We start from the raw sequence: 25,162 nt of genomic DNA, 5'->3' as shown, positions 1-25,162 counted from the left end.
GTTGCTTAAAACTCCTTGCTCCTTCTATTTTAGCCAAGCAGACTCTTCACAGTTTTTAAAGGTCTCCATCATGTGGACATTTTTCTTTATGACAGCAGTTTTGTGTATATTTGATGGAGAGATGAGCTTAGGATAAGTAATTGATAGATCACTTTTCTCCCCTCTTTTCACAACTTCATTTTGCCCCAAGTCTGGGAAATTGCAAGTGGTTCCACAGTACAATGAAGAAAACATGAGCATGGAGAATGCCATTTATGCAGTTTTAGCTTGGGCAAGGGGATAGTCTAGAATATTTGACTGATTGAGAACACTCAAGAGCACCTAATAAGGTCTTGTCAGAGGCCGTATAAACTTAGTGCCTCAGGTCTGATGCTGAAGGGAAATTTTGGGACATACCTGATAGTTTGATCTCTTTTCATGCATAAATTGTTTTGTACTACTAACTCAGGTTGTCACTTAAAGTTAAGCCTTAGTTCTGGAAAAATAATTATTTTAAGCAACAATCTAGTGGATTCCCAAGGAAGGAACACCAAACATTTTATTTCTGTTAAATTATGATCTGAGGAAAGCCACTATGTGGCAGGATTTCTGTCATTCACAGGGAGTAACTAGAGATATAACCACATGCCAAAGGTTATTTGAAGGGCAGTGTCTGTTGGCAGCCACCCAATTGGCAGATGTCATTTCAGGGAAAGCTGATTATATGTAGTTAGGGGGGTCTTGACTGTTAGGATTTTTTTGAAGGAGCTCCTCAGATGATGGGGTTTAAGGGGCTTTATTCGGTTGGTATTTTTGCAGGTAGTTGTGTGAGACATGATTAGAAAAATATGAATATAACATTCACAGACAACATAATGAGGTTTATTTGTACATACCATATGGCCACCATTAAATACATGGTTTTTAGAAGCCATCTTTGTGTGATATGATTTATCTGCCAAATACAATATGATTTGAGGGACAACCTCTGCCATTGGTGTGAACCTAGTAATAACTGTTGGCTCATTAGTGGATTAGGGGCATGGAGGTTCCTCCACACCATATGACCTGAAGCACGCAGGGTGGTTAAATCACCGTGGCTTATTTAGTCATATTTGGGAGTAATCGATCTACAATATGACTTGGTATAACTTCAGTGCAAAGAAGTCAGGAGCAGTTTGTGACACTATGAAACTAGTTCTGTAGGGAGCATCATAACCTGAAAAAGGGACAACATGAACACCGAGAATAAAAAGAATACTAATGGTAACAAAAACAATGGAAACAGAACTAGCTACCATTAGCAAACATTTACTATGTACCAGTAAGTGCTCAAACTACTTACCTTCTATACATATTTCAGTATTTCCCTTAAATCTAACAAGAGCTATGAAACATAGATAGATCCTCATTGTACAGAGAAAGAAATGAAAGCTAAATAAAGTTAACTGTGCCAAATCATGCAGATATTAGTGGTGAAGATGGGTTTGGAACCCAGGAATGTTCCAAAGCCCATGTTTTTTTCTCCATTAAACTGAGATAACTATAATTGAACAACAATAAAATAATTTAAAAATTAAAAACTGCTCCAGTTTCCAGAATACTCTATAATCTTTGGATACGTTTACTACTAAACTTCGCTTCTACAAGAAAAAGGATCACTTACCAGCCACAGAATACAATAATAAAGAAGGATCTGTGGGAAGAAATATAACAATTCATGTAAATAAAAATCTTATTTAGTCACCAAGTTTTCTCAAACATATGCTCAACCAAATGTTTCTGTAGGTCTCTCTAATCCATTTCTTCCTCTCTGTGTGCACTTCTATGTAGGTCCTCTCATCTATGTGATTGAAATAACTTCTCTTTTTAAATTATATTTTACTGATTGTTATTACAGTTGTCCCAATTTTTCCCCCTTTGATCCCCTCCACCCAGCACCTCCACCCCCTCAGGCAATCCCCCCATCATTGTTCATGTCCATGGGTCATGCATATGAATTCATTGGCTACTCCATTTCCTACCGTACTTTACATCCCCATGGCTATTCTGTAACCACCTAGTTGTCCTTAATCCCCTCACTTCTTTGCCCATTCTCCCTTTCCCTTCTCCCATCTGGCAACCTTCCAATAACTTCTTTTCTCTTGCTTTTGAGAATCTTTATCTTTACCCTTTGGCCTTTTAATAATGGTATGTCTTAGAGTGGGCCTCCTTGCATCCATCATAATTGGGACTCTCTGTGCTTCCTGGACTTGCATGTCTATTTTCTTCACCAAATTAGGGAAGTTTCCTTTCATTATGTTTTTTTCAAATAGATTTTCAATTTCTTATTTTCTCTCTTCTCTTTCTGGCATCCCTATGAGGCAAGAATGTTGGACCTCCTAAATTTATCCCAGAAGCTCTTTATACTATCCTCATTTTTTTTATTCTTTTTTCTTCTTGTTCTGTGTGGTTGTTTTTTGCTTCCTTATGTTCCAAATCATTGATTTGATTCTCAGCTTCATCCATTCTACTGTTGTTTTCCTGTAAGTTCTTCTTTATTTCAATTAGTGTATTCTTCATTTCTGACTGGGTCATTTTTAGGTTGCCGGGGTCTTCACTAATTTCCTTGAGCATCCTCATAACCAGTGTTTTGAACTCTGCATCTAATAGATTGCTTATCTCCATTTTGTTTAGCTCTTTTTCTGCAGTTTTGACTTGTTATTTTATTTGGGCCATGTTTCTTTGTCTCCTCATTTTGGCAGTTTCCCTGTGTTTGTTTTTATGTATTAAGTAGAGCTGCTTTGACTCTGTGTCTTGGTAGTATGGCCTAGTGTAGTAGGTGTCCTATAGGGTTCAGTGGCAGAGCATCCCATATCATCCAAGCTGGGTACCCATGGTGTGCCTTTCATGTGGGCTCAGTATACCTTCCTCTTGTAGTTGAGCCTTGGTTGCTCTTGGCAGATCAATAAGAGGGGTTTACCTGGGCCAGTCTTCTGCAAGGATTGGCTGTGACCACTGACCACAAAACTCAACCCTACATATAGGATCAGCTGTGCAGGGGTAGGGTGGTGATGCTCCGATATGGTCTATAGCTGTCCACTGGGTGTGTTGATCCTAGGGTTTCCTGGGTGGTACAGGCCCAGGTCAGGCCCCACCTGTGTTTGGCCGGTAGCCACCCCACATGAGTTATAAAGCCATCTTAGATGGCTGCTACCTGTGCTGGGATTGGAGAGTCCCAGGTGAAGCCAAGCTGTGACTATAATCTGGCTTCCACTAGGGCTCCCTGAAGCCAGCTGTTGCTTGTTTGATAGAATTTAGGAGCCAAGACCAGACATTCTTATGGAAAATCAGCTTGGGTGGGCTGTAAATTGAGTGGGGTAGATCTTTGTGTATCTTCAAGGTGGATCACACAGTGTTAGCCAGGTTGATGGAGTCTCAGATATGGCACCAGCCTACTGGCTCTGTGGGGGGAGGGCTCAACAAAGGGACAATGGCCTCTGCCACCCCGATGCCAGGCACTTAAGTTTCTCCCTGTATACCACTGGTGTCTTCCAAGCTGCCACCCTGGTGCTGGAGCTCAGAGGGAGTGAGTCTGAGTAGATGAGTCTGTGTGTGGGTTCCCCAAGAGGAACTGCTTAGGGCACCATCAGCCTCTTCCACTGATTCAATATCCACTGGTTTTCACAGCCAGAAGTTGTGGGGCCTTATCCTCCTGGTGCTGGAATCCTAGTCTGGTGGGCCTGATGTGGGACTGGGACTCCTTGCTCCCAAGATATCACTCATGGATTTTTATCCACATGGGTGTGGGGCCAGCCCATTCTGCATCTGTGTCCTTCCTACCATTATGGGTAGATGTGGTTTCTTCAATTCCATAGTTGTCAGACTTCCATTCAGCTCAATTTCTGATGTTCCTGACTGATGGTTGGTCCATATTTTAGATGTAATTTTGATGTGGCTGTGGGAAGAGGTGAGCCATGTCTGCCTATGTTGCCATCTTGACTGGATTACCTCTGAAATAACTTCTTAAATTACCTCTCTGTCTCCAATATCTACTCCTTTTCCACCCTTTACAGATATTCCCTAGTGACATTTTCAAAACACAGGTCTGATTAAGTCATTCTCATGCTCAAAATTCTCCAATGCATCCACATTGCCAAAGGAATGTGAGAGATTATTAAGTCCCTGATTAATTTTTCCATGCTCATATACTATGCTTTCAGCCACAGCAAACTCCTGTCATTTCCAAACACAATATACTTTCTTAGGATATTGAAATTCATCTCTATCTCAATTTCACCCGAATTAATTCAATTCTTCCATGTAGGCTGCTTAATATCGTCAAAAATAAGATCTCATAGTTCTGTGTATTTATGGTTTTCAAGCTCTCTTTGACCCTCTATTCCATCTGATAACCCGATATTTTCCTAGAGTGCTCTCTTCTCCATTTCCCATAATAGCTTGTTGGAAACTTCAAAAGCCTCCTCCCAATTTTTTACTCCATCACTTCTTTCATTCTCAGTACTTGGCCTCCCTACTACCCTGGAAAATAGAAATTATCAGGTAAGAACTCTTATACTTCCTGTCACTTCCTCCTACAAACATGCATGTATTTGGCCCATCACAAACACCTTTCCTTCTGCCTCAGTGGAAAGGTAGCCTCATGATGCCTAAAAACGTCCTACTACTTGTGCTCTGGCTTCCACAATCTTTCATTTGCTGTAGTGTCAAAATATTGCCTTAGTTTTATTTTGTTTTTAACATACAACTCCCTTTTTCTACTGACCATTTTCCCTTATTCTATAAACATTTTCAGGTTTTTCCCACTATGCTATCCTTTTGCTATCATTTTTCTATCACAGCTCAAACTTTTGAATACTAGCTATAGTCTTCACTAATCAGGAACAGTCTGTGTAAAAAGGAGGCAGAGGTTTAGGAGCTAATGTGTTTATATGATGGGTGTATGTTGGGGGAAGGAATAAAATAGATATTAGGTAGAGATAGAGAAAGGAGTAAATACCACAAGTAAAAGTGGAAGGGAAGCAAAAACAGCTGGGGTAAACTCGTGGTTACTGAAGGCCAAAGGCAATGTGGGTTTGCCAAATAAACATGTGCAGTGCAAGAAAGAGACACACAAGAAAGTAAATGCTACAGGTTTCCTGAAGATGGAGTCCAAAACACATAAGTAGGAGGACTATAAAAGTGAGAAATAGAAATTTAGATTGATCAGAGAGGAATAAGATCTTTTTGCTCCTTTCTCTCCTTTTGAATTTAACTGTTTCCTGTATCTGAACTATATACTTTTATTTTATGCCTCTGAGCAAGAAACTCCCACCTGCTTCCCTGCCAGAGGAAACTGCTGTATGTGCGTGGTTAGCTGATTCTATCTCTTCTTGATTTTCAAAGGATATTGCTTCAGTAGTTATCTTCACTTTCCATGTTACCAATTTTGCCCTATATTTTCAATCCCTTCCATCCAATCCCTCCTCCCTCTCTCCCTCATCCTGATATGTACCAAACTTCAAACTCCTTTTCTTATGCCTACAATCAGAGATTTTTCCAATTCTAAGAATATTTATCCTCTAACCCTGATAAATTCATGAACTATTTCATTTCTTATCTTCCCTTTATCACCAGACTTCACTGAAGAGTAATCTGCAATTACTGCCTCCACTCTCTCACAGTCTATCATCTAGCTTCTGCACTTCCCATTCTACTGAAATATCATATTTGAAGGTTTCTTAGGACTTCCCAATTGTCAAATCTAATGCTTCTTAGAACTCATCTCCATTTGAATATCTGAAACATTTGGCACTGGTAATTACCCCCTTCCAAATTCTTTCTCACTTTGGCTTCAATATTTTACCCTCTGCATTTTTCTTCTAATTCCTATACAATGCCTTTTATCTTTAACTTTCTTCCTTCTCTTCCTACCCTGTCAGGGTGGGTATTCTCCATGGGTACTCCTGATTTTTTCTTTGACTTTGGGCAAGGTGACTTCATTCACCCATACTATTTTAACTATCTTCTCCATGTGGTAGACTGTCAATTTTTATCTCTATTTCCAATTTCTTAGACCTACATATATCTATCTATTTGATAAATACCTTGATTTGGATGATTTTTAATACTTTATGTTCAATTGTATCCAAAGGTGAACCCATTTTATTTTGACCAAAGCCATAAGGTTCCTGGTCCCTTTTTATTTTTATTCAGAGCATTGCTGTCCTTCTAGCTACCCAAGTAAAATATTTTGGATTTATTTTTGATTCATAATCATTTGCTCTTTCAATAAACATTTAAGAGTCTATTTACTCCTGTTTTTAAATTGCAATGACTTACTCTTCACCATGGAATAAAATGTAAACTTCTTATGCCAACAATATATTCTACAAACATGCCCCCAACTTACCTTTCATGATTTATGACACTTGAAGCTCATATTTCAGCCAAAAGAAACTAGTCATTTTGAAAATATACCCTATGATATTCATTCACACTTGTGTGCATGTTTTTATTACCATTTGGAATATGATCATACTTCACACCGTATTCTGCTTTTTAAAATTCTATCTATACTTTCAAACCTAGTTGAAATCCTTCTACTTTAAAGAAATAATTCACATTTGTTATTATCTACAAATAATTTATCTGTTTTGTCTATATCTATAACATTGTTGCTTGCTTATAGTACTTGTCCATTGTTTGAGGTTCTTGCTATTGAAAGGAGGAGGAGACTACAACAGAGAGGAGATTTTTTGCTAAAATATCATCATGTAAATGTTTGAAAAATAAGAGATCTGAAATGGAAGATATGATCAAGGATGTCAACTATGGGGGTGAACAGCTTGGATTTGTAAATTAAGGATGCAGTGCCTTTCTTCATTCTTCATAAAATAGAGTGGTTTTGGAGTACAGAGATATTTCAATTACATCTCAGAAAAGGGAATAATGCCAGAGATCATTGGAAATTAACCAATGAAGCTGAATACTTAGAAAATTGTGTGAAAAATATATACTTGAAAGGTTATTTGGGAGTATATGCTAACACTTTATATTATGCTTATATAACAGGGAAGTGATCGAGTAGAGGTGACAAACTTTATATGCAAGAAAGAGTAGAGGTCCAACGTATAAAATGAAATAACTTTTTTTGATCATGTAATGGCAATAGCTAAAATTAATTTATTAAAAGCTTGGAAATTTGGCAGAGGTAAATAGAGGATGAGCAAATGCATATGAGAAAGAATTGAAAAATAAGGAACAGTCCAGGGGAGAGAAGCCCAGCTTTCATTTCAAGCTGTTAGGATTGGTATAGATAAAAAAATAATTTGAAGAAAGCTCTCAAGGAAAGAAATGAAGCCAAATTCTTTGAAGAAAAAAATGGATATTTTTGACTTTAGAAAAAAAAAAACTAATGGAGAGCACAGGGAAATAATAAAGAAATTAGAACACAAATAGAGAAAATAAAAGAGCAAATGATAAATGTCTGCCATTAACCAAGAGAGTCTGGGTAACACAGAAAGAAGCAAATGCAAACAAAGCTACTGAAAATTTTTCAAAGAGTTTTCTTTTTAAACAATTTTATTTTAATTGTTGCAGTACAATTTTCTATCTTTTACTCCCATCCCAACCCACCCACCCAGCCCTCCCCTCCTCCCTCCCACTTTCATCTGACCCTAGTTTTTATCCATATGTTCTTTATACTTGTTCCTGTAAACCCTTCCCCTTTTCCCCTGAAATTCCCCTGAAATTCACTCCCCTCTCCCCTCTAAACTCTGTCAGTCTGTTCTTTATCTCAGTGTCTTTGGTTATATTTTGCTTGTTTCTTTGTTTTGGTGTTTAGGTTCCTGTTAAAGGTGAGGTCATATGGTACTTGTCTTTCACTGCCTGGCTTATTTCGCTTAGCATAATGCTTTCCAGTTCCATCCATGCTGTTGCAAAGGGTAGGAGCTCCTTATTTCTTTCTGCTGTGTAGAATTCCATTGTGTAAATGTACCATAGTTTTTTTGATTCATTCATTTACTGATGGGCATCTAGGTTGCTTCCAACACTTGGCTATTGTAAATTGTGCTGCTATGAATGTTGGGGTGCAAAGGTTCTTTTGTATTGGTGTTTCAGAGTTCTTAGGGTATAATCCTAGCAGTAGAATTGCTGGGTCAAAAGGCAGATTCATTTTTAGTTTTCTGATAAAATTCCATACTGTTTTCCATAGTGGTTGTACCAGCCTGCAATCCCACCAAAGAATTTTAAGTGCAAGGAGAGAAGGTTGCCATGTGTTTGAGAGAATATACCAATAGGTTAAGGTGACTTTAAGCCAGTTTTGAGAGTAATTTGTGGAGCTCTAATTCAGGAAAAGATACAAGCTAATATAAGTGTACACAGAACAAGCAGAAAATGAAATAGTGACTCAGCAAGAGACTTCACAGCTCATATGAATGAGGATCATGAACAAGATATTGATGAGAAACTCTGAATCTATTGAAACACAATGGAAAATCTACAATTTTTGGTGTCACAGATGGGTTTTAGTTCTACTTCTACCACTTACCAGTTGTGCAATCTTAGACAAATATTTTCAGTTCCCAGATCCTTGAATTTCTCATCTGTAAAGTGAATTCACATTGTTGTGAAGGTCAAATGAGTCAATATTTGTGAAAATATCTTGAGCAAAATTTAGATATTATTCTAGGACTTTTTTTTGCATGGTCTTAGAAAGCATTTATTGATGGGTTTCTTTCTTTCCCCTCATATTGATTGACATAATTGACATATAACCTTTTGTAAGTTTCAGGCATACAATATAATTATTTTATGTATTTATAAAATGTAAAATGATTATATCTGCAGGGTTGTTTCTGTGGTATATGGGATAAGAAGGAAATGATAGGTATTCTAAAACAAGGAGGGTTAATGATATTTGAGCAAAGAAAAACTTAGAAACTGGAAGTCATTGACATTACAATGAATATTTTTAGAAATCTTTTTATTAAGGCTCATAATGTCACTATTCATGATGCATACGATGCAACAGTATGACTAAAGGAGTGGCAGGTGATCAGTGAACTTCAGAAATCATGCAAAAAGCCAGAGAACACTTATAATTTTTAAATACACGCATTTTGTTTGAACAAAATGCAATTTTATATTCAAAGCTATTCAAAGCTATTCTGAGTCAGAGAGGGGATGGTAATGTATAAGTAAAACACAACCAGGTGACTTTGGACTGTATTTTCTCCATATCTCTGTTCTCATTGAATATTGTAAAAGAAATACATGATATTGAGGATGAGATCACCTGACCCCCAAGCCCCCTTATTATATCTGTGCTAAAGACCCTGGTTCTGAGAAAATACACTTGGAATTTGAATGGAGTTGCTGGTAAAAATGAAAAAGGAAAGGGTGCTCTAACAACCCAACTTTCTTACAAATCCTATTGCTGCAGTCTTAGTTCGAGTTTGTATCATGTCTCAGATTATTGTTAGTAGCCCCTTAATTTGCCCTATGTAAAAAGTTATACTTCTTCAGTCAATTTTGCACATGTTGTAAAAGTGAGCCTTTAAAAACACAATTCTGAACATGTTATCAATCTGCTCAAAAATCTTCAATTGTCACCTACCACCTATAGCGGCATTCAGTAAACTTTTTTTTTTTCATAAAGGTCAGATAGAAAGTATTTTAGGTTTTGCAGGCCACACACAGTTTTTGTTGAATAATCTTGTTAGTTTTTTTTACATTCATTAAAAATTTAAGAACCATTCTTAATCTCATGGGCTGTGCAAATCAAGGGCTAGACTTGACCCTTGAAGCTATAGTTTGTTGACCTATAGAATAAATTAAGTGCAAGCTCTTTAATAAGGCATGACAGTCTTCCCATAATCTGTACTACCACCTTCTTCTCAAGTCTTGTATATTGAAAAACACTTCCCACACCCTCTGCTGTGGGAATTGAATTGGTAGTATCTGGAAGTACACCAAATTGGGTTTTGTACCTCTGTACTTGTTCACGTTGTGTCCACTCAAATTCTTCTTTATCCAGCTGGCAAACTACTCCTCTCTTGAGACTTTACTAAAGGTGTCTTCTCTTCTGTTAAATATTTATTGACTGTCCAGTTAGAACTAGTCTCTGTAACTTGCACAAATATGGATCACATTACCTGTAGCACTTCACTGTGCTTATTTACTTCCCTACTCAAATGTGAGTCTCTCAAAAGCAGAAAATGACTTTGATTTATATTCTTAACATACAGTAATTACGCAGCAAATTTTTGTGGACTGAATGAGCCCAGGTATAGTGTTAACAAGCAGTACAATATTAGAAACAATATAAAAAGAAATAAAGAGAGTATCAGCAGTCCTCTGAATTGTATGTGACCCATACACAGTAGCAAGTTATTGCTTCTGTAGTCTCTAGAGAAATTCCTGAATCCCATTCTTACATGTTGCACATATTTCCTTATGTAACCATCAGGGCATGAAGGTGGATGCATAGATTCTGATTGTACATTTTTTTGAGAAGTAATGCCATCTACCAGTGCCTGTGTTTTTAGAATACAAATGAGGCTCAAAACCTATCTTTCAATAAACATACTTTAAAGAAATTCTCCTAAGGCCTTTAATATTGGAAGTGATAGAATGGTGACCTAAACAGGTGTTGGTGAACTTCCCTTGGAATGTAACTACCCTGTCTCAGTGGAGAAAACGTGCTCGGAGTTCCAGACTGATGACTTATGAGTTAACTTTTGGGCATAACTCACTTCTAAGTTTGGGGCTGTCTCTACTTAAAATATATCAAGCATAGGTCAGTGGAACTGGAGGAGCCAACCAGATTAAGAATAAAGTTATAAAAGTGAGAGCCAAAGGGGAAATATGATGTTACTGTGTTTCTAAAATTAGAGATTGGGCTGGTGAGGCTTCTTATTGTACATCTTGGAGAGGATGATGCATAAAGGAAATTTACTTTAGAAACCAAAGATTGGGAGTATTTAGAAGCTTTTAGAAAATAGCAAAATATCTAATATTTATTGTTTGCTTACTAGGTGCCAAAAACTCCTCTAGGAACTTTATATAGATTATCAATTTAATATTTACAACAGCACAGTAAGTGTACTATTATCTTTATTTTATGGGTGGGAAAGTTGATACGCAGACAAGTTTAGTAATTTGCAAAAAAAGTCTTAGCTAATAAATGTTGGATTTGAACCCAAGCTTTTGGACTCCATTGCTCACAAGAGAAAGAAGGGAAAGGGTCAAGTAAAAAATATATATAAAGGACCCAAGGACAAAGACAATGAGGGGAGGATTGAACTAGGAGATGAGGGGTGGTGGGGCAGGAGAAAGTAATGGGGGAGAAATGAGTACAACTATAATTGAGCAACAATAAAAAAGCTAAATGATTTCAAATATATACATGGAACCACCAACAAAGTGCAATGTGGAACTGATGGGGACTTTAACCTGACCCCACACTTCCATTTGCTCATGAAGTAAAGGCTTATGAGAAAAGATCACTCTGAATATATATCTCAGAATTAATAAACCTTAAGAAAGTGAGGAAACAGGCCAAGGATAGAAAATATTGTGATCATGTAGCCATCTATGCAGGATAAGGCTGGGGAAGAAAGGAAATTTTAGAAGGCATTACTACAATGCCTTTTAAATGTACTACGGTAGAACAGAAGAATTAGGGAGTTAGTCAAAGTTAATATGAGAAAAAAAATCAACCAGTAACCATAATATAAAATGTATAATACATTTTGTCTGACAATAATAGAAAATGCATATGACATCTTATCAACTAGGGAAGAAGGAAAAAAATCACAATTGTGGCCATGGAAACTCTTGAGTATAACGGAAATGTGAAAGCTCATGAATATGTATGAAAAGTGGGAGTGGAAATGGCCAAAGGGTTGCTAAAACACATCATGGAAGAGATGGCAGATAGACAGGGGAAGGCAAAAAAACAATTTCAATTTAGTTATTTCTATAAGAAACTGATGTGATAAAATTTTGATATTTGTAGAAATAATGTTGGTTAAAATATTTAATATGGATAGTATTGAAACTACTTTCAAGTAAAAAAAATTGGAAATATTAACTAGAATAATTTATTTAAATACTCATTAAAGAATAAAGTGCTTTATATACAAATGATTCATTTTTGCCATGAGATGTTCTCATTTAAATGTGGGAATTGTGGGGCCCTTTGTCCATTAGGTTCAAATTGGGGAAGACTCCTAAAAACACGATATGAAGAATAAATCCTGTAATATGGTTGTATAACCACCGGCCTATATGTGAATTTTATCAACCATGTGTGGCAAGTACAAATATATTTGCTCATTTGCCTGATAAGCTAGTATGGCTGTAGAATTCACTTTTACATACTACTACCATTATTCTCTCTGTGGACTATTTTGGGCACATTCAGGGCTTTAGATCTTAATGTACCTTGACAAAATATTAACATTCATGATAAATTTGTTAATGAGTGCCTAGTGGTAACCATGGGCAGAATGTTTCATAAGATTTTTGTTGGTCCTGCTTATTTTAATAAAACATAAATTGAAATTTTATGGACAAAGTTGTCATTGTTTTTCCTACACATTGAAGAGTTTTAAAGAGAACTACTAGTATTTTTAACTTCTTTTGGCTAACTTCCTAAGTGAACCTTTTACATTTTATTTCTTAGGGTGTAAATGAGGGGATTTAACATTGGAATAACTGCACCATAAAATATTGAGAAAAATTTGCCTTCCTCCTGAGAGGATTTCTTTGACTGAAGCCTCAGGTACATGTACATGGCTATTCCAGAAAATATGATGACTATAGTTAGATGATATCTGCAGGTAGAGAAAGCTTTGAGCCTGGACTCCACAGAATGAATCTTCTACACAGCAACCATAATGTGGAAGCTTGAAATGATGAAGGTGAAAAACAGGGGCAATTTGAATATACTGGTAACCAGACTCAGAATCAGAGTGACATGGGTGCCTCAGCATCCTATCTCCAGCAGGGCCTGGATCTCACAGGTAAAATGGTTGATGATATTGCATCCATAATAACAAGCAGGATTTGCAATACTGGATGTGACTATTACTAAGAAGGAACTAGCCAGGTTCCGAAAGCCAACTGTATACAAACCCAATTGTTCATAATGATGGTGTAATGCAGGTAATTGGAGATTTCAACAAACCTATCATAAGCATAACAACAAGGAGGAGACTCTCTGCCATGCCTAAAAAGAGAGATGTGGTCATCTTGGCATAATAGCTGGTATAGAAAATGGTAGGGGAATTCTCTGAAGCATTGGACTAAGACATATGCCTCCCAGGTGGTAGCATAACATATCAAAGAAGAATAAATCACTGATAAAAAATGCATGGGGGGTATAAAGTCAAGAATCCCATCTCACTACAACAATAATAATGGCAATTCCAAAATATTGTGACCAGGTAGAAAAATAGCAGTCCAAGATGAAGGTAGCCTGGACTTGAGGCTGTTGGGAAAATCCAACAAGGATGAATTCAATCACCTCTGAGGCATTGTCTATCTTTAGGCTGCTCATTTAGTGTCTCAATTACTGGGAAAGAAAACAAACCACAATGTTACCTACATGAGGAAATAAGAGAAACAGCATCTCAATAGCCTGTCAGAGTTGAAGTTCTGGACCTTTATAAAATTACTGTGTGTCAGTTGATTCACTAGGTTAGGCTTAGCTGTTCAAGTATATCCAATGATAAAAACATAGGTTCTCTCTGCTTTCTGTCTTATAGAATATTATATGATCAGGCTGATTAATTTGTTTGAACAATTAGGTTCTCATTGGAGGTACTTACCTTTGATCAAGTAAGACAATCATTAACATTGAGCTAAACAGAATCATTATTCTTATTAAGGGGCATAGCTAGATGATTGACTTTATTCTTGACCAAAAAGAGGCAAATATGCTGCATCTCCCCACCAAAAATGCACATTGATAGCCAACTTTGTATATATTGGTCCACCAATCAATAAGTAATATTTTTAAGTTTAAGCTCAATAATCCAGTTGTAAATGCTTGAAATACTTCTTTGCTTTTCAACCTTTTTTTTTTGGTTCTTCTATGTCATATTAAAACCACTTATGCATAGTAAATTAGAAAATATGTATGCAGCTAAAGTAATCAGTCAATCCAATGGAAAAACAACACCAGCCAAAATGACATGAACTAAAACCAAGCAATTGGTGGATTTACTAAAATGTCACTCCTTGCTCAATTGTTCTGACATCTATCTTCAGTTGACAGAAACTTACTATGTGCAGATTCTGCTACCTCCACATACTTTCAAATGAAAATGGAAAGGATGATTGGGAATGTCTTAGATAAAAGAATTTCATGAAGGCAGTTTTCTCAGAAATTGTGAAGAGGGATGTGCAAGCCAGCAATTATTACATGAAACGTTAAAGGGACTTACTTAAGAAAAAGGAGAAGAATAAAACTATGAACATTAAAATGGCAACAAATTCACAATTATCAACAACTGAACCTAAAAAAAAAACCAAACTAAGTAACAAGAACATGAACAGAGTCATAGATATGGATGTCATTTGGAGGGTTATCAGCTGGGAAGGGTAAGGGGGAGAATGTGGGAAAAGGTACAGGAATTAAGAAGCATACATGATAGGAACAAAATAAACAGGGGGGTGTTAAGAATAGTATAGGAAATGGAGAAGCCAAAGAACTTATATGCATGACCCATGAACATGAGCTAAGGGGGGAAATCCTGGAGGGGAGGAGGGTACCGGACAAAGGAGGGAAAGGGGCAACATTGGGAGAACTGTAATAGCACAGTCAATAAAATATATGTTTTTAAAAAGTGACTCCCTATTAACCAGTCCAAACCAAAACCTGTGTGGCTTTCTCTCAGGGGAAACAGCTGTTTCTACTTTGTATCCACTTCATCACTAACAATACTACTCTCTTTCACAATGGTTTCTAATTGTTTTGAAATATCAGGGCTCCGTGTCTGCAACCACTGAACCACACCAAGACAGCGAGTCAACTATGAGTCCTTGATTCCCCACATGGCCAGTTATCACAATGGGAGTTTACACAATTTTCAAAACAAGAAAAAAGAACCAAATTTTGGAATACATGTTTCCAAAAGTGTTTTTAGAAAGAAAAAGACAGACCTCTATCAGTTTTCTATGATTTTGGTAGAGATTAAAACAGATGACTCATTAAAGTCTCTTTTTACTTCAGGATTTTTTTTTTATTCAGACACAGAATCAGATCTTTCAATATTGTATAGTTATATTAGTGCTATATATAATTTGGTAATTCATGATGACAAAAAAGGCCAAATGTTAAAAATACAGAAAGAAAGCAAGGAAGTCAGCTGGATCTAAGCTTGAATTCTGGTTCAGTTGCTTACAAGCTACACAATCTTGAGAAAGTGTCCTCATATGTGAAATGGGAGAATTGCATAGCCTCTTGAGAGGTTGTTCAAAGAATTAGATGAGGTTATTTCTATGAAGAACCTAGAACAGTGCTTGGCACAATTACAGACACCTATGATATGTTACCTTTCTTCTTACTTTCACACCTCTTGTAGATCTCTCCTTCAGGTTAGATCTACTGTATAGTTAACTCCAGTTAACATTGTTAACTGGATGTAATGTAACATTTACATTCTTGTAATGTAACATGTTAAATGTAATGTAACATTTACATTCTTGTAAATGTGTCAAAATGTCATTTTATTTTACCTTTCCTTGTGAGGTTATCAAGTTATCAGAAACAATACCATCTGAAGTTTAGGTTTGAGTATCAACTAAAAAAAGTTCAACCAGGTAAGTCATTAAAATTTGTTCCTGATGGTAGGCGGGAAAAGATACATAAAGAGATGAAAATTACTCACTGACTTACGGCTGGAGGACAGCAACACAGTGCACCTCATTCATAACAGAAGCATTTTGCAGTTGGTGACACCCCCACAAATGACTAATCTCCAAGAAGAAATTTGATTCCTTCAACTGCAAGGAAAAGAAGTTTAATACAAGCAGCTGTGGTAATAAATCTTCCTATCAGTGTGGCTATAAGGCTGGAAAATCTTGAGTTAACTGTGCTGGTGAATCATGCACATTTATTTCTACTTGTTAAATATCTTTTTCTTTTATTTACACAGAGATGGCTTGTAATAAAGCTACCATCAATGGTTGATGTCCAAAAATAATTTAAAAATTCATTTTCTAGCATGATAATAATAAGATAAATGCTGTTTTATGACACAGTTTTTATTTGCCTATACAAATATTAAAATAATATTTCTTCCAGAGGTATTCAAAATTCTGTTACTTTGTTCCCAGCCACAGGAAAATTTGAAGAGATATCTTTTCCTTAATATATTGAGAATTCTAAAAAATATTGGTGTTTGCTAAAAATGTATACTCTACTTACAGACCAAAAATATTTAAGTAGTGTTAAAAGAAGCCATGATTAAAATGCCAGAAGGAATTATGGAAATTTGGATAATTTCCTTGTAATTTAAGAATTCATAACCTGCCCTGGCTGGTGTAGCTCAGTGGATTGAGTGCGGGCTGTGAACCAAAGCATCACAGGTTCGATTCCCAGTCAGGGCACATGCCTGGGTTGCAGGCCACAGCCCCCAGCAGCTGCACATTGATGTTTCTCTCTCTCTCTCTCTCTCTCTCTCTTTCTCCCTTCCTTCCCTCTCTAAAAATGAATAAATAAAATCTTATAAAAATAATTCATAACCTCAGTGGTGAAGAGCACTTTCTAGTTTTAGAACTTACAGAGATATCCTAGCTTTATAATTAAATTGCTTAATACAATTAGGGAGAGAGAAAACAAGGAGGGTGAAGGCATATGATATTTTTAGCTCATTAAAATAATGTTCATTTTCACTCTAACTTAGTTAATGAGAATTTCAGCAAATGTTCACTATAGTAATGACTCTGGTCAGTAAATATGGTAGTGATCGGGAACCAGGGCTAGTCTTCCTCAAAAAGAAACTTTCTTCTGGATGGGCAGTTCTTCATTGGTCTACTTTCTTTTCTACTAGCAATTTAAATAATCAGATAGTGCTATGAAGAATTTATTTTGGGGAATTTTGAAGATCAAAATGTATATCATAGTATGATTGCAAAACAACTTTTGTGCTTGCTGGGTCCTGCAAATGATATGCTCTGTCTGGTCAGTTCACTTCGCTCCAAAGTATGGTTGTGAGCCTAACAGAAATTAGATAAAGTTGTCTTTTATTTATTTATTGTTTAACTTGAGGGACTTCAGACCCTGTATAATGGAAGTAAGCCTAAGAATGTACTTTGGTGTATATAGGCCCTTGGATTTAGCAGCCATATTTGAGTCATCTCTGTTTTCCCAAGCAGACTACCTTGCACAGAGGGAACTCTTGAAAGATGTCTGCTGAAATAAGAGCTACTTATGTCACTGTAACTAAACGGATTCTTCCATTTAGATATTAAAAAAATAATTACAGTTCACATTCAACTCGATTTTGTATTAGTCTCAAGTATATAGCATAGTGGTTAGACAATTATATACTTTACAAAGTGTTTCTCCCTTAAATTTACAGTAACCACCTGGCACAATATATAGTTATTACAATGTTATTGGCTGTATTTTCCATGCATTTCTTTACATCCCCTTCTATATTTCTCAATCACTTCACCTTTTCACTAAATCTCCCCATCATTCTCCCCTCTGAAAACCATCAGTCTTTTCCGTATCTATGAGTCCGTCTCAATTTTGTTTGTTCGTTTATATGGTTCTTTAAATTCCAAGAAGTGGAGTCACTGGGTCATAAGACAGTTCCATTTTTAAAAATTTTTATTTATTTATTTTTAGAGAGGGAAAGGAGGGAGAGAGAGAAGAGAGAGAGAGAGAAAGAGAGAGAGAGAGAGAAACATCAATGTGCGGTTGCTGGGGGCCATGGCCTGCAACCTAGGCATGTGCCCTGACTGGGAATCGAACCTCCGATGCCTGGTTCGCAGTCCATGCTCAATCCACTGAGCTATACCAGCCAGGGTGACAGTTCCATTTTTAAGTTTTTGAAGAATATCCACACTGTTTTCCATAGTGGTTGCATAAATCTGCATTCTCATCAACTGTTCACAAGGGTTCCCTTTTCTCCACATTCCCACCAACACTTGTTTGCTGATTATTGATCATAACCATTCTGAAATGTGTGAGGTGATATCTCACTGTGGTTTTAATTTCCATTTAGTTTGTTCAGAGGGTGGGGCTAGCGGATCTCCTGTGAGGGGGAGGCACCAGTCAGTTTCATGGGAAAGTGGGGGAAATGACGTGTGTCCCAAAGCCATGTAACTCAGTCACTGACTCCTCCTAGTCTGTTTGGACCTCTAAACCTTGGTCCAGGGAACTGATTTCTCAATAAGGCATGGCCTTTGCAAGGTGGAGTGATAGGGAATCTAGAGGGTGGGGCTATTGTTTTCCCCTAGGCTGATGTCATATGTAGGGGAATGTTCCACCTAATAAAGATGGCATCAGATTTGTGGGAGAAGGACCCAGATGAGGAGTCCTGGTGGCTGTCCCTTCAACTCTCTCCCCAGAACTACAAAACCCAGTCTCTCCTCAAACACCTCTAGTCTACTCTGCCCTCCCACTGTCAGAACCCAGGGTGTGTGGTTGCAAAAGAGATTTTGTGTGTTTCCCTTTAAGAATGTGCCTATGTCTCTAGTGGACTCCTATTTTTCCATGGTGGACAGACACACTCTGGATTTCACAGCCAGATGTTATGTGGATGTTCATTCCCAGCTCTGGTGCTCTGGCTAGGGAGCCTGACATGGGGTTTAGACACCACACTTCTCAGGGGGAAACTTTGCAGCTAAGATATCCCTCCAGAATTTCAGCCACTGCCCAAGAGATCAAGGCCAGCCCTTTTTGCATCTCTGCCCTCCCTATCAGTCTCAATGTGGCTTATTGTGTAAATTCTTAGTTATAAGACTTCTGTTCAACTATTTTTCAGTTGGTTATTCAAGTTAATTTATCTATATTTTAGTGTCTAATTCTAGTTTGGTCCTGGGAAGTGGTTAGTATAATTTCCATCTACTTTACTGCCATCATGGATCCTCCACTATTGGTATTTTGATAGGAATTGTATTGACTTTACAGATTGCCTTGATTAATATGGACATTTTAATGAGGTTAGTTTGTCCTATCCATGACTATGGTATATGCTTCCATTTATCTGTATTTTCTTCATTATCTTTCTTCAGTGTCTTATAATTTTCCAAGTACAGGTCTTTTACCTCCTTGTATTTTTATTTTATTTCTGGGTGTTTATTTTATTGATGTAATTGTAAATGAGATTGTTTTCTTAATTACCCTTTCTTATAGTTTATTATTGGTATAAAAATGCAACCAATATCTGGATATTTATTTCATTTCCTGTTACTTTTCTGGATTCATTTATCCATTATAGTAATTTTTGTGGAGTCTTTAGTATTCTCTATATACAGTATCATGTCATGTGCAAATATGACAGCTTTACTTTTTATTTCAAATTTGGATGCCTTTCATTTCTTCTTCATGTCTGACTACTGTGGTTAGGACTTCCACTACTATTTTGAATAAAACCAGTGAAAGCAGATGAAGTGACTGTACTTTCCATCTACTCTGCCACCACCTTGGATCCTTTACTCTATTTTTGCCAATTGTGCCAAAGTACTATAACCTCCTGTTGTTCTGAATAATTTTCAAGCTCTCTCATTCTAATGTTCTAGTGAAGGAGATCTTGATGTTTGCTAATGATGTATCAATACTATTCCTGTCCTTTAGGTTTATTGTGCTTTCTTATTTCCATATTGTTATGGCTGTCCTGAAGATCTGTTCTGTAGAGGTGAGACTCAATGCCTTTTCTAATTTTAGTCCCCACTTGGTTGTTTTCATCATTTACTATGTGACAGGCATCTTCATGTACATGTGCCCACACTCTTAATCTCTCCAGGATGACAATAACATTATTTCAGTGTTCTGTGGGGTGGTAACACTCATGCTTAACCCACTCATTTATACTCTGAGGAACAGGAATGAGAAAAATACCTTAATGAAGGTGGTCAAAGGGAGGATGATAGTCTATGGAATTAAGTATCTGGTTCAGTTTCTTTCTTTTTTTTTTTTTTCTGTGTATCACCAATCCTTTTCTCTATCACAATTGTCCACAAAGCAAAACTGAATTAAAGATAAACCTATCTAAGATCCAATCAAATGGGGATCAATTGTGGTCAAAAGTCTGTTTACCATGACAGTTTTATCTTTAAGAACATGGATCCTGAAGATATGCATACCTCATTTAATCCAGGGAACTTTTATAGTACTGCCAAATCGGCATTTTCTAATTCCAAGGAAGTTGTCCTGGCCTATGCAGTACTGCCTGAGTTGAATGTGTAGTGCTGTGCTATTGTGTTCAGCAGAGGTAGGGCTGTGATATATACAGTATTTACTTATATATTGAAAACAACAAGAACACCAAGTTAGTGTGTTAAACCAACATGCATAAGGAAAAGTGGAATTTCAGACAGTTAAGGGAACACAAATACTATGAAGAAAGACAGGTCAACAGAGAAAGAGACAGGGATTGATTTAATGATCCCAAAGCAATGTAGAGTAAGGCACGGGAACTAAGAAGTTAACAAGATTGAAGTGGAATAACTTAAAAAGGCAGATTATAAAATGCCAAGTTTTAAAGACAAAGAGAGAATCTTAAAAGCAGCAAGAGAGAAACAATAAGTGACATACAAAGGAGATCTGATCAGGCTGGCAACTGATTTCTCAACAGAAAGATTACAAGCCAGGAGAAAATGGCAAGAAATATTCTAAGTAACAATCAGCAAAGGCCTGAAACCAAAACTACTCTGCCCAGCAAAGCTCTCAATTAAAGTAGAAGGCAAAATAAGGAGTTTCCCATATAAAAGAAGGCTGAAAGAATACATATCCAACAAATCAGCACTGTAAGATCTGCTAAGGATATTGCTTTAAGAAGAGGAAGAAAATCAGAGAGTAACAGAGGGACACAGGTACAAAGGGGGGAAATTAATGAGTACCTATCAATAATAACCTTAAATATTAATGGATTAAATGCTCCAATTAAAAGACATAGTGTATCTGAATGGATAACAAAACATGACCCGCACATATGCTGCCTACAAGAGACCAGCCTCAGAACAAAAAACCTACACAGACTGGAAGTGAAGGGTTGGAAAAAAATATTCCAAGCAAATGGACAAGAAAAAAGCTGGGGTAGCAATATTTATATCAGATAAAAAGGACTTCAAAAAAAAAGGCAAAAAAGAGACACTGAAGGACACTTCATAATACTTAAGGGAAGAATCCATCAAGATGATGTATATGATCAAGTGGGGTTCATCTCAGGGATGCAAGGATGATACAATATTCACAAATCAATAAACATAATACATCACATAAACAAAAGGAAAAACCAGAATCAAATGGTCATGTAGCAGACACAGAAAAAGTGTTTGATAAGGTACAGCACCCGTTTATGAAAAAAAAAAAAACATTCAGCAAAGTGGGAGCAAAAAAAGCATACCTTACCATAATAAAGGCCATATATGAGAAAGATATAGCCAACATCATGCTCAACAGGCAAAAACTAAAATCTTTCCCACTAAGATCAGGAACAAGACAAGGATGTCCTCTTTCACCACTTCTGTTCAACATAGTATTGGAAGTCCTAGCCACAGAAATCAGAGAAGAAAAAGAAATACAAAGCATTCAAATTGGAAAGAAGGAAGCAAAACTGTCATTGTTTGCAGATGACATGATAGTGTACATCGAAAATCCTATAGACTCTACCAAAAAGCTACTCAACATAACTGAATTTGGCCAAACAGAGGAATACAAAGTCAATATTCAGAAATTGAAGGCATTTTTGTACACCAACAATGAAATATCAAAAACAGAAATCAGGAAAAAAAAATCCCATGTCATATAGCAACAAGAAAAATAAAGTACCTAAAAATAAACCTTACCAAGGAGGTAAAAGACCTGTAGTCAAGAAACTACACAGCACTGAAGAAAGAAGTTAATGAAGACACAAATAAATGGAAGCATGTACAGTGTTCATGGATTGGAAGAATTAACATCATCAAAATGTCCATACTGTCCAGATAAATTTATAGACTCAATGCAATCCTTATTAAAACACCAATGACATATTTCACAGATATAGAACAAATATTTCAAAAATTTATATTGACCCATAAATGACCCTGAATAGCCACAGCAATTTTGATAAACAAGAAAAAAGTAAGAGGGGTCACAATAGCTGATAACGAAATGTATTACAAGGCCACTGTAATCAAAACAGACTGGTACTAGCATAAGAACAGACAGATAGATCAATGAAACAGAACAGAGAGCCCATGAATAAACCCAAGAATCTACAGTCAATTAATATTTAACAAAGTGAGCAGAAGCATAAAATGTAGTAAAAATAGCCTCTTCAACAAATGGCATTGGCAGACCTGGACAGCTACATGAAAAACAACAAACTTGTTCACCAGCTTACACCATAAACAAAAATAAACTCAAGGTTGATAAAGACTTAAAAAGAAGTCGCAACATAAAAGTCATAGAGGAGAATGTAGACAGATACTTCTCAGACATTCAACAAAGTAGTGTTTTCACTGACATGTCTCCTAAAGCAAGGGACTTAAAGGAAAGAATAAACAAGTGGGATTTCACCAAAATAAAAAGCTTCTGTGTGGCTAAAGAAAACAATAATAAAATGAAAAGGGGAAAAACCTTATGGGAAAATATAGTTGCAAATAATAAACCTTGGACAAGATTTAGACCTCCAAAATATACAAAGAATTCACATGACTCCACTCCAGGAAGACAAGCAACCCAATTAAAAAATGGTCAAAGGACTTGAGCAAACACTTCTACAAGGAAGATATGTAGAGATCCCAGAGATATATGAAAGGATGATCAGCATCACTAGCCACTAGAGAGATCCAAATTAAAGCCACAATGAGATAACACCACACGGATCAGAATGGCCAACTAAACAATTCAACAAAGAACAAGTGCTGGCATGGTTGTGGAGAAAAGGAAACCCTAGTGTACAGTTGGTTGGAATGCAGACTGGTGCAGCTACTGTGGAAAACAGTATGGAATTTTCTCAGAAAACTAAAAATGGAACTGCTTTTTGACCCAGCAATACCACTGCTGGAATTATATCCTAAGAATCTTGAAATACCAATTCAAAAGAACCTATGCACCCCAATGTTCATAGCAGCACAATTTACAATAACCAAGTGCTGGAAGAAACCTAAATGCCCCCTACTCATGAGTGAATGAAAAATCTATGGTACATTTACACAATGGAATTCTATGTAGCAGAAAGAAAGAAGGAGCTCCTATCCTTTGCAACAGCATGGATAGAACTGGAGAGCATTATGCTAAGTGAAATAAGCTGGGCAGTGAAAGACAAATACCATATGATCTGACCTATAAGTGTAACCTAGTGAACAAAACAATCTAGCAAGCAAAATATAACCAGAGACTTTGTAATAAAGAACAAACAGACAGTAACCAGAGGGGAAGTAGGAGAGGGATAATGGGGGAATATAAGGGAAGAACCATCAAGGAACATGTATAAATGACACGTGGATAAGGCCAAAGGGGGTAGGTTTGAAGGTGAGAGGTGGGGATGTGTAGGGTGGTGAGGTTTGGTGCAGTGAAAATGGAGTCAACTGTGCTTGAGCGACAATAAAAACTTTAAAAAGGTAGATTAATGTAGACCCCTACTTTTCAAACTTTATGAATCTCTTGCGGTATCTTGATGAAAGACACATTTTCACTCAATAGGTCAGATTTGAAATATAAAAATCTGGATTTTTAGCAAGTTGCAGATGATTCTAATGTTGCTAGTATGTGAAGCAAACATTTGACAATCAGGAGTGTGTGTGGATAATTCCATCTTAAAAAATACTGATGTGGTAATATGGATATCAAGTAAAACATTAATGGGGTTGTGCAATAAAATGTTTACATACATAAACAAATCACACAGAAGTCCTTAAACATTTAGACATTTTATTTTACAGTCCTTATGCTTTTCTATATACTAAAAATAAAGAATAAAATTTTTCACAGAGAACATATTTCTGACTTGGATATCACTCAGGACTCTATAGCTTGCATAAAATGACTCAGTGATGCTTCTCTTAATCCTTAATGAGGCTGTTTTAAAAATGACATATAAACTGGGACTTCCCCAAAGGATAATGAGACATCTGTTACATAGACAGGGGCTTCCAAGCCACATTTTTTAAAATAGTTGTTCAAGTACAGTTTTCTGACTTTTCCTCCCACCTCTACCCAACCCCCTACCCCCCTTCCCTCCCATTTACATCCCCCTCTTCTTATTGTCCATGTAACCTTTATAATTGTTCCTGTAAAACCTTCACCCTTTCCCCCCGTTATCCCCTCCCTTCTTCCCTCTGGTCACTGTCAGCCTGTTCTCAATTTCAGTGTCTTTGGTTATATTTTGCTTGCTTGTTCATTTTGTTGATTAGGTTCCAGTTAACAGTGAGATCATATGGTATTTGTCTTTAACCATCTGGCTTATTTCACTTAGCATAGTGCTCTCCAGTTCCATCCATGCTGTCCCAAAGGTGGGAGCTCTTTCTTTCTTTCTACTGTGTAGAATTCCATTGTGTAAATGTACCATAGTTTTTTGATCCATTCATTTACCAATGGGCACTTAGGTTGCTTCCAGTACTTGTAAGCCACATGTTTTTGGCATTAGGATGGAAAAGACAAAGTAGCGATCCAGTAACCTATTATAAATATATGAAATTTGTCCACCTTAAAGCTAACATATTTACATTTGTAACATATGCAAAATTTTAGACAAATTATATAAGAAACTCTATTCTCCTCAGCACTGAAGACCCTTCCTTATAATAATAACTAGCACTTGTATAACATTTAGCAATTTACAAACTGTGTTCACATATATTATCATATTCCATACGCAGCAAACCTATGAGGTAGGTAGAGTATTAGCTCCATTTTCAGAATAGAAAAGAAACTCAGAGAAGTCCAATGACTCATTAAAAGGTACAATTTACAGTCAGGTGATGGTTATAAATCCAGTGTAGTTTCCATCATACATCCTAGATTGTATCG

General features: G+C 36.6%; 1 long non-coding RNA gene across 1 annotated transcript; it reads right to left on the bottom strand.

Moving 5' to 3' along the window:
• Positions 1 to 7: 7 nt before the first annotated feature.
• On the bottom strand, positions 8 to 21,982 carry LOC118498455. Its single transcript, XR_004900943.1, has 3 exons — positions 21,839 to 21,982; positions 11,746 to 11,755; positions 8 to 18 (listed from the first exon to the last, which is right to left on the bottom strand). It is a non-coding gene; the product is annotated as an uncharacterized LOC118498455 (long non-coding RNA).
• Positions 21,983 to 25,162: the final 3,180 nt, after the last annotated feature.

This window comes from Phyllostomus discolor, chromosome X, assembly GCF_004126475.2.
Source record: "Phyllostomus discolor isolate MPI-MPIP mPhyDis1 chromosome X, mPhyDis1.pri.v3, whole genome shotgun sequence".
Classification (NCBI taxonomy): Eukaryota; Metazoa; Chordata; class Mammalia; order Chiroptera; family Phyllostomidae; genus Phyllostomus; species Phyllostomus discolor.
The sequence above is the reverse complement of the archived record's forward strand: the minus strand, read 5'-3'. Positions and strand labels throughout refer to the sequence as shown.